At 43.1% G+C, this 14,098-nt stretch overlaps 2 protein-coding genes across 5 annotated transcripts in view; one reads left to right on the forward strand and one right to left on the reverse strand.

The window, feature by feature from the left end:
- RSPRY1 (ring finger and SPRY domain containing 1) overlaps nucleotides 1-1,210 on the reverse strand; it is a 58,955-nt gene extending 57,745 nt beyond the window's left edge. For 2 of the 3 annotated variants that reach the window (XM_060185504.1, XM_060185502.1), the window contains exon 1: nucleotides 1,056-1,210. The gene's annotated coding sequence lies outside the window, so the exon portion shown is untranslated. The remainder of the gene's footprint in view (nucleotides 1-1,055) is intronic. The other variant, XM_060185503.1, reaches the window with a different exon arrangement.
- A 78-nt stretch (nucleotides 1,211-1,288) lies between these two features.
- The window catches only part of PSME3IP1 (proteasome activator subunit 3 interacting protein 1), a 38,235-nt gene continuing 25,425 nt past the window's right edge, over nucleotides 1,289-14,098 (forward strand). The window contains exon 1 of one of the 2 annotated variants that reach the window (XM_060185509.1): nucleotides 1,289-1,656. The gene's annotated coding sequence lies outside the window, so the exon portion shown is untranslated. The remainder of the gene's footprint in view (nucleotides 1,657-14,098) is intronic. The other variant, XM_016186848.2, reaches the window with a different exon arrangement.

A 14,098-nucleotide genomic window follows, 5' to 3' on the forward strand; every position in this document is an offset into this window, starting at 1 on the left:
ACGATTTTCACAGGTGGCAGATAGAGGGGGTCTGGACAAGGGCGGGGACTTTCCTCGGTCAAGAACAGTAAGTATCAAGCCTTCAAAGTTCGAAGTACCAACATTCCAGGATCCTGACAGTTCATTCAGACAGTGCCCCCGAGATCCAAATGCAGAGACCCGTCGGGAACATGCCTCAGGTCCCCTCCTCAAAGGCTGGGAAACCAGAGACTAGAAGGTAAAAGACACAAAGTCTGACCGACCTATGTGTTCACACCAGGAGTGCTGGTGGGATGATCGTCCTCCACCCCGACCCCCACAAACCCCGAAGCAGTGTAAAGAGTCTGGACCCAAGTGGGGGAGCCCTTCCCGCTCCCCCCACCCCGGGCTCTCGTAGGGTCGGGGTCTCTGCTGGACGGAAACACCCCGGCAATCCCGCTCCCCCAAGCCGTCAGGGTTTTTTTCTCCTCGGGCCTCCCGAGTTGGGGAAAATCCGCTAGCTCAGGTCCCCACAACCCAGCGCCCCCGGCTGTCCGTCTGTCTGTCTGGGGGCGTCTGTCGACCTCCCGGGCACTTCCACGTCTCCCACCTGAGCCGCCCCGAACCTCCAAGTCCACAAAAGAAGCTCCCCTCGAAGCGTCCTCCATCCACACCGTTCGCCTGGAGCGCCCCGGAGAGGCACCCCTAAACACGGGCGCCCTCCAAGAGCTACCTGCCTCTCACCTGGGCCCCTCCAGCCGCGGCCTCCTCAGCAGGGACCCCTCACCCCAACCTCCTGGAAGCTGCTCCGGCCGAGACCCCCCGAGGCGGGGAGCACCCTCTCTCAGGAACCCCTCGGGCGCCTTCGGCCAGGGCCCTAGGAAGAGAAGCTGCGGGCTGTTCCCGGGCTCTGCCCGACGCCACCTCCTCCCCGGCCCCGGGTCCGCTCTCGCCGCCGCACACTCGGGCTGCTGTTCCCCCTTCCTCACGGGGGTCCCCAGCTCCCGGAGTCCTTCTCACTCCGTGTCTCCCAAGAGGCTTCCCAGAGCAGCGCGGCTGGGCTGCGGCGCTTGACTTGCTCCAGCTCCCGGACATACCTGAGGGAGGGGGCGGCGGCGGCGGCGGCGACGCGACTCCTTTGTGACAGGTCCGAGAGAGCGGTAAAGATGGACGCGAGGCCACCGCGCTGCCATTACGCGCTGGGGCCCACCCCCGCTTCGCACCGCCCCGGCCCTCCCTCTGTCCCCTAGGAAACGCCCCTTCCTCGCTGGCAAATCCCTCCCACTAGCACCCAATCAGCTGGCCGGACTACTGTCACGTGACTACACCGCTCGGCCAGCCCCCTGGACGCGAGCCGGCCAATCCCTTGGCTGAGCGGTGAATGGCCCAATCAAGTTTCAACTGCGCGGTTGACGGGCACCGGATTTCCATGTGTCTCCTGGGAAGGACCCGAGGTGCGGATTGGGTTCCCCCGCCGGAAGCGGGGCGGAAATTTTGTTGTGGCGGCGAGAAACAGGAAGCCCTGAAGGGTCAAAAGGAATACAAAAAGCAAAGGCTGTTTGTTTGCTTTCTTAGTTTTCTTTCCTTTCCCCCCCCTCGTTGATTCTACCCTCCCACTCCCCTCCATTCCCACAGAGCGAGCGATCTTTGGGGTGGGCGCCGCCGAGGTTGAGGGGGCTCACCTCCTGCACGCTGTAGGTGAGTGCGGCCTGGGCCCCGGCCGGGCGGCGGAACCGAGGCTCCAGCTTCTCCTTGCCGAAGACGGGGGGGCTGCGTCTGAGAGGAGGGTTTTAGCACCAGGTCTGCGCTTCTCACACTGCACTTGCCCGGTGTTGAGACGTGAGATCTTGGGGATCCAGCTTGATGGGGGGGGAGAGGCGAGGGCACCCTGGCAAAGGCCTCCTGGTAGTATGCGGGAAGATCGGCTACCCTTTCTAGGTGTTTCCCGGCTCCTTGCCACCTTTCCCGAAAGTTGGGGGACACCGAACCCCCAGTTGAAGAGCGAGCTCTGTTCCAGACTTCTTGGAACGGGGCCAGGGCATTTTAGGAGAGGTGGGGATGATGCATGGTTGCAAACTACGTCACAACGAAGCTGGGAAACATCAGTTGCTTTTATCTAAGTTCATTTTTCTCCTGATAGAAAAACAAGAAGGCTCCCCCCCCTCAGAATACAGAATACTTAGGGAATCTAAGACCTAGAGTTTCAAGCATCTTTGTTTTCAGAGTTGGTGGCCGCTATGAATATGTCAGTTTGTGCTGAGGCGGGATGGAGGAAAGAAGCAAGCTACTCGTTCTCAGTAGTAGTTCTTTTAAAAATGCATTTCTTCGGACCTCACCCCTAGTTTTTCTGACTTCATGTGTTTTTTATTTTATTTCTTTATTGGGGAATTAGTGTTTTAGATTCAACAGTAAATACAATAGTTTGTACATGCATAACATTTCCCAGTTTTCCGTATAACAATACAACCCCCACTAGGTCCTCTGTCATCATACTTGGACCTGTATTCTCCCCACCCACTCACCCCAAAGTCTTTTACTTTGGTGTAATATGCCAATTCCAGTTCAGGTTCTACTTGTGTTTTCTGATCTTGTTTTTCAACTTCTGCCTGAGAGTGAGATCATCCCATATTCATCCTTCTGTTTCTGACTTATTTCACTTAGCATGAATTTTTCAAGGTCCATCCAAGATCAGCTGAAAACTTTGAAGTCACCTTTTTTTTATAGCTGAGTAGTATTCCATTGTGTATATACCACAACTTGCTCAGCCACCCATCTGTTGTTGGACACCTGGGTTGCTTCCAGGTTTTGGCTATTACATATTGTGACTTCATGTGTTTCATGCTAGTTTAGAGTGAGTCCCAGGTAGCCTTGTGCTAGGCGGATAGTCAGAATACCCAGTGACTTCCTGTGCACCAGCTGTGCTGTTGAGTGATGTGTTCACCTAGTAAAGTGGTTTGAAGGCTTCTGAAATCCTTGGGACAATCTTGTGTAGAGATATTTATTTATTATTTCTGAGAGGAGAAAGAACCGGAGCATCACTCTAGCATGTACTTGGAGTCTCACTTTCACATTCAGAGCTTTAGCCACTTCCCTACCTCCCAGCACCTAGAGACTCCTTTTTGTTACAAAGAATTGAAGGGCATAAAGGCAGCTCTTACAGTCTTGTGTATAAAATTTGAGATCAGCTGTTACTTTGTAAAGGTCTCAAAGCAGAGGCTACTCAATTCTGTCCCGACTGAAGTCTTGGTGCTTTTAGATCCTAGTGAAATTCTTAAATGTACTAAAGGGAAGAATTGTGTTGAGACTTTTTGCGTGTTCAGCACTGTTCCCTGTGACTGTGACTCTGGATGTTTAGTTAAGATGCTGGTGCAGAAATTGAAAACCGTGTATCCGCTAAATGGCTCAAACAGTGTGATGATGCAGGTGTGATGGCTAAACTAGTGAATTCAGTGAACTAACTATTGATTGCTGTTTGAACTTGCTTTGTCTTCGCTCGTAATATAACGCATTTCATTCTTTAACTCAACTATGGGCTTTCATTTTTTTTTAATTTTTTATTTATAAAAGGGAAACATTGATGAAACCATAGGATAAGAAGAGTACAACTTCACACAATTCTTACCACTAGAACTCTATATCCCATCCCCTCCTTTGATAGCTTTCCTATTCTTTATCCCTCTGGGAGTATGGACCCAAGGTCATTGTGGGATGCAGAAGGTGGGAGGTCTGGCTTCTGTAATTGCTTCCCTGCTGAACATGGGCATTGACAAGTCGATCCATACTCCCAGCCTGCCTCTTTCTTTCCCTAGTGGGGCAGGATTCTGGGGAATCTGGAGCCCCAGGACACTGGTGGGGTTGTCTGTCCAGGGAAGTCTGGTCGGCATCATGCTAGCATCTGGTGGTTGAAAAGAGAGCTAACAAACAAAGCCAAACAAATTGTTGACCACGGCTTTCATTTTTTTTTTTTTTAAATTTATTTGATGTGTATTATTAGACTTGTATTTGTAGATCAGTGTTATTTCCTTCTATAAATTTACTTTTTTTTATAATTATCTTTATTGGAGACAGCCAGAAATCGAGAGGAAGGAGGAGACAGAAAGGGAGGGGGACAGAGACACCTGCAGCACTGCTTCGTTTGCAAAGCTTTCGCCTTGCAGGTGGGGACCAGGGGCTTGAACCTGGGTCCTTGTGCATTGTAACTTGCACGCTTAACCAGGTGCTCCGCCACCTGGACCCTATAAGTTTACTTTTAAGAAGCCTAATTTATTTTCTAAAAGGTTTATTTCATTAGAGAATGAATCAGAGCACCTCCTACATAAGGGTGCTGGGCCTCAAACTCAGGACTTCATAAAATGCAAGCCCTGTGCTTTATTTTTAAAAAATATATTTTAATAGATACATGGAATGAGACCAGGGCTCTCCTTGACTCTGGTTTATAGCAGTGCTGGGGATTTGAACCTGGGACTTTGGAGCCTCAGGCATGAAGGTCTTTTTATATAACCACTATGCTGGCCCCCTTACCCCCATCCTTTACTTCTGAGCCACCTTCTTGCTGTTGTAAAATTATGTTACAGGGTAGTCGGACAGTAGCGCAGGCAGCGGGTTAAGCACTTGTGGTGCGATTCGCGCCCCTGGCTCCCCACCTGCTGGGGCGTCGCTTCACAGGTGGCGAAGCAGGTCTGCAGGTGTCTGTCTTTCTCTCCCCCTCTCTGTCTCCCCTCCTCTCTCCATTTCTCTTTATCCTATCTAACAACAACGATACCAACTACAACAACACTAATAACTAAAACAAGGGCAACAAAATGGAAAAATAAATACAAATAAATATAAAAAATTTTAAAAATTATTTTACAGAACTAATTTTCATTGTTTCAGTATAATATATGAATGCAAAATTACATTTTATATTCATATATTGCTTTTGCCCCATTAGCTGATCTTTTTTCTGATTTTAAAATAGATTTTTTTCATTCTATTTTTGTGCTTTTATTGTTCCATAGTGCATTCTGAATGATTTCATCATCCTGTCTCTCCCCCCCTCTTTCTGTCTCTTTTGTAGGTTATTAAACTCATCCACTTGAAGTTTAAATTCATTTTTTTGTACTTTTTAGTTCCTGAAGTTCTCTGGTCCATTTTCAAATGTTTTATTTGCTGCTATTTTGAGGCCTGGTTTTAAGTTCCTTAAGTATGACGAGCCTACTTATTTTATGATCTATATGTGTTAACTTCACTTTCTGAAATCTATTTTGAGTTTTTTCTGTTGCCTGCCATATCTGCTATTTTCTTCCCAGTTCACTTTTACTCTGATTGTAGGGTTTTTTTGTTTTGTTTTGTTTTGTTTTGTTTTTAGCAGATTAAGATCTAGGAGGAGATGGTGACTCCACATTGCTCCAGGTTCCTCTCTTTCCTTTTTAAAATTTTTTTTAAAAATTATTATCTTTATTTGTTTATTGGATAGAAACAGCCAGAAATCAAGAGGAAGGGGGAGATAGGGAGAGAGACAGACACCAATAGACCTGCTTCACCAGTGGTGAAGCTTCTCCCTGCAGGTGGGGAGGGTGGTGCGCTTGAAGTTGAACCTGGGTTATTGTGCATTGTAACATGGGCTGTCAATTAGGTGTACCACCACCTGGCCTCCAGGCTCTCTTTTCTTTTGCTTTGCAAGGGTACTAAAATAACAACCTTCATTCAGGTCAGAGAAATGTCTCGGGGAGAAAACGAAGTTTCTGCTTATCACCTTTACTGGAGACTTGAACATATTCCTTACTGTTTATTATTTTATTTTTTTGCCTCCAGGGTTATTGCTGGGGCTCAGTGCCTGCACTATGAATCCACTGCTCCTGGAGGCCACCTTCCTCCCCACCTTTTTTTATTTTTTGCTGCCCTTGTTGTTGTAGCCCTGCTGTGGCTACCATTGTTGTTATTGATGTCATTCTTTGTTGGATAGGACAGAGAGAAATGGAGAGAGGAGGGGAAGACAGAGAGGGGGAGATAAAGATAGACACCCACAGACCTGCTTCACAGCCTGTGAAGTGACTCCCCCACAGGTGGGGAGCCGGTGGCTCTAACTAGGATCCTTCCGTTGGTCCTTGCCCTTTGCGCCACGTGCACCTAACCCGCTGCGCCACTGCCTGACCCCCTTACTGTTTATTTTTTCTCAGCAATTTAATTACCCCTTTAATCTTGCTTTATTTCCTCCTCCTCCTCCTTTTTTGTCAAAGTATCATGGTTTATTAGAGTACTAGTTGTCGTGGGTGCCTGAAATCAAACCTAGAACCTCTCAGAAATCATGTGTGCCACCACTGCAGTGTCCCAGCATCCTTTGGTCATCTCTGCACTGATTTTCTCAGATAGAAACAGGTACATAGAGTTATAGGGAAAAAAGAAAAAAAAGGCACCAGAGCTTCCTCCAGTGTAGTGGAGGGCCTGGCTTGAGTTGTCTTGTTGGCCCCATGTGGCCCTTTTTAACTTATTAGCTTGTATTTCAAAAATTTCTTCCAGGATTGGTTTAGGTTGCTTAACTCTTAACTCACTATATCTGAAGGGATAAAGTCCCCTAGCATTTTGATTATGGAATGTGAAATTAGTGATTTCAGGCACTCTTGAAATTAGGATTATTTTTCTTAGTCTACCTGAAACTTGCATCATTTTTCACTGTGTGGGAATCCATTATCAAAATCAAACCTTCCCTGTGCTTTTTTTCTAGTTGTCCCCCTCCTCCCTCCCTCCCTTCCTTCCTTCCTTCCTTCCTTCCTTCCTTCCTTCCTTCCTTCCTGTCTCGTTTTGTGGAGGTCTGACAGTGGTGCACTGGGTTAAGCGCACCTAGTACGAATCACAAGGACCTGCGAAAGGATCTGGGTTTGAGCCTCTGGCCGCCCACCTGCAGGGGAACACTTCACAAGTGGTGAAGCAGTTCTGCAGGTGTCTCTTTCTGTCTCCCACTCTACCCCCCCACCCCCCAATTTCTCTCTGTCTTAGCCAATAAAAATGAAAAATGCCCACCAGGAGCAAGTGGATTTGTATTGCTGGCACTGAGCCCTAGCAATAACCCTGGAAGCAAAAAAGAAAAATAATAATAATAGTAAGTTTTTGGACTGGAGGGGGCAACATTATGGCTTTATGCCTGAGACTGAGCTTCCAGGTTTCATCACCAGCACTGCCAGAGCTAAGCAGTACTCTGGTAAGGGGTGGGGTGAGGTATGGGGGATGGTAATGAGAGAGTGAGAGAAAGAGGAAAGACATTCCGTGTGAGATAGGAGATGTTGATATGAAAGAGAAACCAGAGTACAAGAGTCATTGTTCAGTATCTGGCACTGTACCTTTCAGTATTACTGCTGAGTGAGTTAGTTGGCCATGTCTGGTTGGTGTGATGCTGCAAAGTACTATATATATGTATGATGAGCTACATAAAGCCTAGGTGAGTAGGAGTAGGACAAGTATGATTTAATGTAGGTAGGTTCCAAAGCCAGTCTAGATGGCAAAATAGTGTATAATGCAATCTACCCTTAAAAATCTTCCAGGGAGGCACCATATTGGATGTAAGTATACCAGCACAGAGAAATTCCAACATGGCCAGGCTTCCCTCCAGCTTGGGAGCAGATGCTGTTTTTCTTCTTTGAGCCCCAGATGAAGTACAGTAAGTTGAATGTGTCCATAGTTGACGTGTGTCCAAGATGAGATTAATTAGGCCCTTGAAAATCACAACTTTAAGTGAAAAGACTTAGAACAAAACCAGTTCTAAAAAAAAAAAAAACACAAAGCCTGTTCTTCTTCAATATAGTATTTTGTTCAGAATGACCTTTTTTTTTTTTTTTTTAAGATATTACAATCTCCTTTAATAGGTTTACACTTAGGGATGTGAAGTACAATTAATACTGGGATCATATATAAAGGAAATATTTACAAATCTTTGAGAGGCATTCATGCACTAGGGAACTGGTTAATTAATTGGTTCTTTTTTTTTCTTTCAGTGCATATAGATGAATCCAAGGTAATCTTAGCATATATAATGAGCCCCTGCCTGTGCTATGTAAAGATAAATTTAAGGGGGGGCTGAGTGATGGCACACCAAGTTAAGTGCATATAGTACAAAGCGAAAGGACTCACGTAAGGATCCCCTTTTGAGCCCCCGGTTCCCTACCTGCAGGAGGGTTGCTTCGCAATCTTTCTCTCTCCCTATCTGTCTTCCCCTCCTCCCTCAGTTTCTCTGTCCTATCCAAAAAAATCGGGAAAAATGGCCATAGGAGCAATAGATTTTGTAATGCAGGCACCGAGCCCCAGCACTAACCCTGGAGGAAAAATAAATAAAATAAAGATACATTTTTATATAGGTTTCTTAAAATTGAACCTGGTTTTGGCTGTTTACACATCCAGAAGGTTACTGCAAATTACCTTTGTAATATGAATTAAGTTATTTATGTTGTACTCTGATTTTTAGATAATTTCTTTTGTAAGTGTACCGCAATTTTAGTTTTTTAATTCTACCTGGGCTTTGCTAGGGGTTTGTGTTCCTTCTGCCCACCCTCCCTCTTTTTTCCTTCCTTCCTTCCTTCCTTCCTTCTTTCCTTCCTTTCTTTCTTTTCCAGATAGAGGGTAAGACAGAGAAAAAAGAGGCATGACAGCACCACACCACACCACTGCTTATGAAGCTTCCCCTTTGCATGGTGTTCTCTTATGCTGGCCAGGGATTTGTAAAGTACAGCTCTAGTGGGCAAGCTGTCTCCCAGCCTGCCTCCTAGAATGCTTTATATGGTGCTAGGGACTGAACCAGGGGTCTTTTACTTGTATGATACTGCCAGATGGCCTCCACAGCTCATTTTAACAATTCTGTATAATTGGGGTGGGGGGGAGACAGCAAGAAGAGGGAGAGAAACTCCTTTTTGGTGCTGTCCATGGTGTTTCCGCATAGTCCTGGGAGGGGGCCTTAGTACAAGGCCTCACATACAGTAAGGTGTGTGCTCCACCTTGAACTGTCCCCTCACCCCACTTCCAGACCTCGTTAAGTAAGCCTCAGCTTATTTGGAAGCTTTATTTATACTTTAGTTGTCCACAAATTCTGTTCAAAGATCTTAAATCATCCTTTTTTAAAATGATGTAATGCTTACTTTGATAGTTAATCAACTTGGAAAAAAAGGTACACAAGGAAAGTTAGAAGATTGAGGATTGGGCTGGGGAGATAGTTTAATGGTTCTGCAAAAGACTTTTTAAAATTTTTTTTTAATTATTTTTTATATTTATTTATTTTCCCTTTTGTTGCCCTTGTTGTTTTTCATTGTTGTTGTAGTTATTATCGTTGTTATTGATTGTCATTGTTGTTAGATAGGACAGAGAGAAATGGAGAGAGGAGGGGAAGACAGAAAGGGGGAGAGAAAGACAGACACCTGCAGACCTGTTTCACTGCCTTTGAATCGACTTCCCTGTAGGTGGGGAGCCGGGGGCTCGAACCAGGGTCTTTACGCTGGTCCTTGCTCTTCCTGCCACATGCGCTTAACCCGCTGGGCTACTGCCCGACTCCCCGCAAAAGACTTTTATACCTGAGGTGTTGGAAGTCTCAGATTCAATCCCTAGTACCACCATAATCCAGAGCTGAGCAGTGCTCCAGCATCTCTCTCTCTAAAATAAATACAATAGTAAAAGATTGAGGATTAGTTTGTCTAGTAATAAATACTAAGAATGTTCTTTCTTGGTAGTTTTGCCATTATCTCAAGTTTTAGAGTTTAGGAACATTAGCTTGCTATAAATGACACTAGCTAGGTAGGAATGCATTCTGGCCAAAAGTAAACCTTATTTGGAACATAGTTGAGTTTACCAGATGGCAAATCCCTCTTGGTGAGCGTCTTGCATTTTGAAATCCCATGTGACTTGATTATCAGGGTGAAAAATGTTGGGAGGGCAGTGTTTAAAGAGTATTTACTGGCAAATACTCTGGAAAGGGGATTGGCCTGTTATTTTTTGCTACTAAGAGAGAAGAAGCCTTAGTACACATATCAGAGAGATCTGATTTCCCCCTGGTGTGCTTTTACATATGTATAGCCTAGTGTAAGAACTAGGAGGGTGTGGTGACCAATGATACAGATTTTGCCATCACCAGATTCAGTTTCATAGGAAGCTAGATTTCATTAGCTTGTATCATGTCATGAACTTAAGTGGAATAGTTTGGTAAGGCAATTCTAGGCAAGTGATAGTAGCTACTTGGGGAGCAGCAGTGTAAGTTTTGTATCTTAAAATATGTATTGCATGCTTTGGAAGATACTGAGCCCATTCTGTCCCGTGCCTGGAAATTAGATACCTTACTCTTCAGTACAAGTACAGTAGTGCAGTATTTAATAGTTAGTTACTTTGGCTTGAAATATAAGAACTTTTTTTTTTTTAATTTTCACACAAATTTAAAAACTATGTTTTTATTGTGTCGCCTGAAAAACTCTTTTAAGTTTGAACACAGTGGCTTTAGTTTGGTTTTAGTTGTCCATGAATTCTCAATTTGAAGACATTAAATAATCCTTTTAAAAAACAATGTTTAGTGTGCTAGTTAATTAACTTAAACTGTACAAGGAAAGTTAGCTTTTTTTCCCCTGAAATTAAACAATAAAGAAAAAATAAGAATTCCCAATGTAAAGTCTCTTTTTTTTAAAGTTTTATTTATTTATTCATGAGAAATGATAGGAGAGAGAGAAAGAACCAGGCATCACTCTGGTACATATGCTTCCGGGGATTGAACTTGGAACCTCATGCTTGAGAGTCCAAAGCCTTATCCACTGCGCCACCTCCCAGACCACATAAAATCTCTTTATTCTTACATAAATATTTATCATTTTTATTTGGAATTTAATTAAAATTATGAGTATAATATATGAATGCCATGTAAATTCATATGACTGTGAATATGATGAATTACTAAAGTGAGTAGTATTAAAGTCCATTATGAAGGGCACAAATATTAATTGATCCAGTTTCTCATATAAAACTTGAGCGTATAACTTTTCCCTCAGTTCCCTTACATCCCACCAGTTGCCAAGTTTTACTGTTTCTGCTACTAAGTTACTTTTTTTTTTTTTTAATCAGCACTTTGGGGGCTTTTGCTTAGAGTATGTTTTAATTATTTTCATGAATAAAGGAGGAAAATAAATTTGTAAGAATTTAGCTAAGCACTAAGAATCAGAAATGAACATGATTTTGTTTCTAGATTTTCTTACCACTCCCAGAAGATGCTGAAAGTTGAAGATACCATCAGTTCCCTATTGCAGTATAAAAAGCCAGTTAATATTGAATACTAGAGGCCAGGAAAGTGACAAGTGGGTCAGAGGTATAGTACACACATCAAACCACGTCAGGCCCACGGTTTGATCCCTGACACAACACATACACACACACACACACACACACACACACACACACACACACACACACACACACACACACACTCTCTCTCTCTCTCACTCTAAGAAAAACAAATAAAAAATCATAAATGGCAGAGCTGTGCTCTGGTTTCATTAAAAAAATGTTACTCTTCTAGGAAAAATGCACAGGAAATAATTACTACTTTATTATAAGCTTTTTTTCTTTAATATTTATTCCCTTTTGTTGCCCTTGTTTTATTGTTGTAGTTATTATTGTTGTTGTTATTGATGTCATCGTTGTTGGATAGGACAGAGAGAAATCGATAGAAGAGGGGAAGACAGCAGGGGAGAGAAAGATAGACACCTGCAGATCTGCTTCACGGCTTGTGAAGTGACTCCCCTGCAGGTGGGGAGCTGGGGTCTGGAACTGGGATCCTTACACTGGTCCTTGCCCTTTGCGCCACCTGCGTACTGTGCTACCGCCTGACTCTTTTTTTTTTTTTTTTGTCACTTGTTCTTAAAAGGAAATAGCAAGAGTTATTCTTTTTTTTCTTTTCTTCCTTTATTTATTGGATAGAGATAGCCAGAAGTCAAGAGGAAGGGGGAGACAGAGAGGGACAGACAGAGAGATACCTGCAGCACTGCTTAGCTTGCAAAGTTTTCCCCCTGCAGGTGGGGACCAGGGGCTCAAACCTGGATCCTTGAGCATTGCAACATGTGCTCTCAACCAGGTGCACCACCACCCAGCCTCCCAAGAGTTATTCTTGAAGACCAATGGTACAATAAAGCTACTTATTTTTTGTTCCTGTGTTTCCTACTGCACAAGTTGTATAGTGTTTGAATAGGCTTCCCAATGGAAAATAGAAACTTCAACAAAAACTTATCTAATCTCTGTCATTCTCTATAACTTATATTGAACAATACATACCTAGGAGTATTCATGTGAAAACATTCTTCCCTGCTTTAGTTCTTCTAAAGCAGTTGATTCAATAAATATTCATTATATATGCTTGATTCTGTGCTAATAAGCACTCTGGATTCAGAGAGCTATTGAAACAGTCATAAATGATAAAAACTTATTGAGTACTGTAGACATGGCTAGAGTAGAAACAGGAAGACTGGAGTGCTCTTGAGTTCATACAAAATGACAAAATGAATAGAGAACAGAAAGGGAAGAACCCTTTAAAACAATGGGGGAAAAATAGAGAATAGATTAAGAGGAAGAAGAGAGGCCCTGGGTACAATTTCTGCTACCACATGAAAGCATTGAAAACAGATGGAACTCCATGGCTAGTGAACTAGTGCTTTTCTCTATCACCCCCGCTCCAAAAAAAAAAAGGAAGAAAGAAAGGGAAGGAGAAGAAATTGGGTCAGGGAATTAATAGAGCTGTAGAACATATGTTTGAGACCCTGCAATTTCAGTCTTTAACACTGATTTTTTTTTTTTTTAAAGGTAATTAGAGGTGAAACAGTAAAACTTGGTAGCTGGTGGGATGCAAAGGAATGAGGAAAAAGTTGTATATCCAGATACTCAGTCTGGGAAACTGGACTGATTCATATTTGTGTCCTTTATTGTTGTGTCTTACTTGCACTGTCCACTTTGGTAATTCATCATATTCCCCCCTCCCTTTTTTTTTTTTTTTTTTTTTCTTAATCAGAGTGCTGTTCAGCTCTGGTTTTAAGATGATGTGGGGCATTGGATCTGAGACTTCAGAACCTCAGTCATGAGCTCTTTTGCGTAAGCCCCCCCATCTGTCATGTTCATTTTTCTCCGGTATTAACTAGTGTCATAATACTGATTATTTAATATTTATTTCCTTTATTCACCCTGTAGACTTGCACAGTGCTGGATGTAGTTCAATATGAAGCACTTTGTTGAGCTTTTTAAATTTAAAATGTTATAAACAAATACAGTAAAATAGAGAACCACAGTAAAAGGAAATAATACGTAGTCACCAAGTTATGCATATGTTTTAATTTTTCCTAATTTGTGTTTGATGTGACCCCTCCTTCAGATAATCTTTTTTTTTTTTTTTTTTTTTTTTTATTGATTGATGAGAAAGGAGGAGAAAGAACCAGGCATCACTCTGGTACTGGGGATCAAATTCAAGACCTCATGCTTGAGAATCCAATGCTTTATCCACTGCACCACTTCTAGTACCACTCATGGTTGTTTACGTCACTGATTTATTTCTCAGATTTTTCAGTGCAACAGTAGTCCTCTCACTCCCCTTACTTGTCCAGAGCCAAGTTAGCATAGTGCTCTGTAGTAATGCACACCTGCCAAAGGACTTTTTTTTCTTTCCATATTTACTTGTGATTAATGGTTATAATATTTTAAGATCACAATGTGTAGTTCCACACCCCCCACCAGAGTCCTGTGTCCCCACCCCACCCCCGTCTCTCAGAGGTAATCAACATAGTTTTTACAAGTCTGTCAAAGGATTTTTAAGCATGTGCCAAACACTCTATTAAGAATCCTGCATGAATTATCTTGTTTATCGTCATTAAAACTTTGTTTCACAGTTCTATTTTAATCCACTGTCAGAGTAGTTTGTGGATGAGCAAAACAAAGGTTCAGAGGAGTTAAGTGATTTGCCCAGGATCCTACAAATTATGAGTGACAGAACCAGGTTTGAAGCAGAGGTATCTAGATTTCAGTCTGTCATTATCTTTCCATTACCTACACTTCTTCATAATCTGTATTCTTCCTGGTAATAAAACTGCACGAGAAGGTACTTGTTATATATTGGCTGAATTCATTGAGGTATAATGAAAGGTGTTTGGTTTTAGCTTGCTTTTGA

Source organism: Erinaceus europaeus, chromosome 2, assembly GCF_950295315.1.
Source record: "Erinaceus europaeus chromosome 2, mEriEur2.1, whole genome shotgun sequence".
NCBI lineage: Eukaryota > Metazoa > Chordata > Mammalia > Eulipotyphla > Erinaceidae > Erinaceus > Erinaceus europaeus.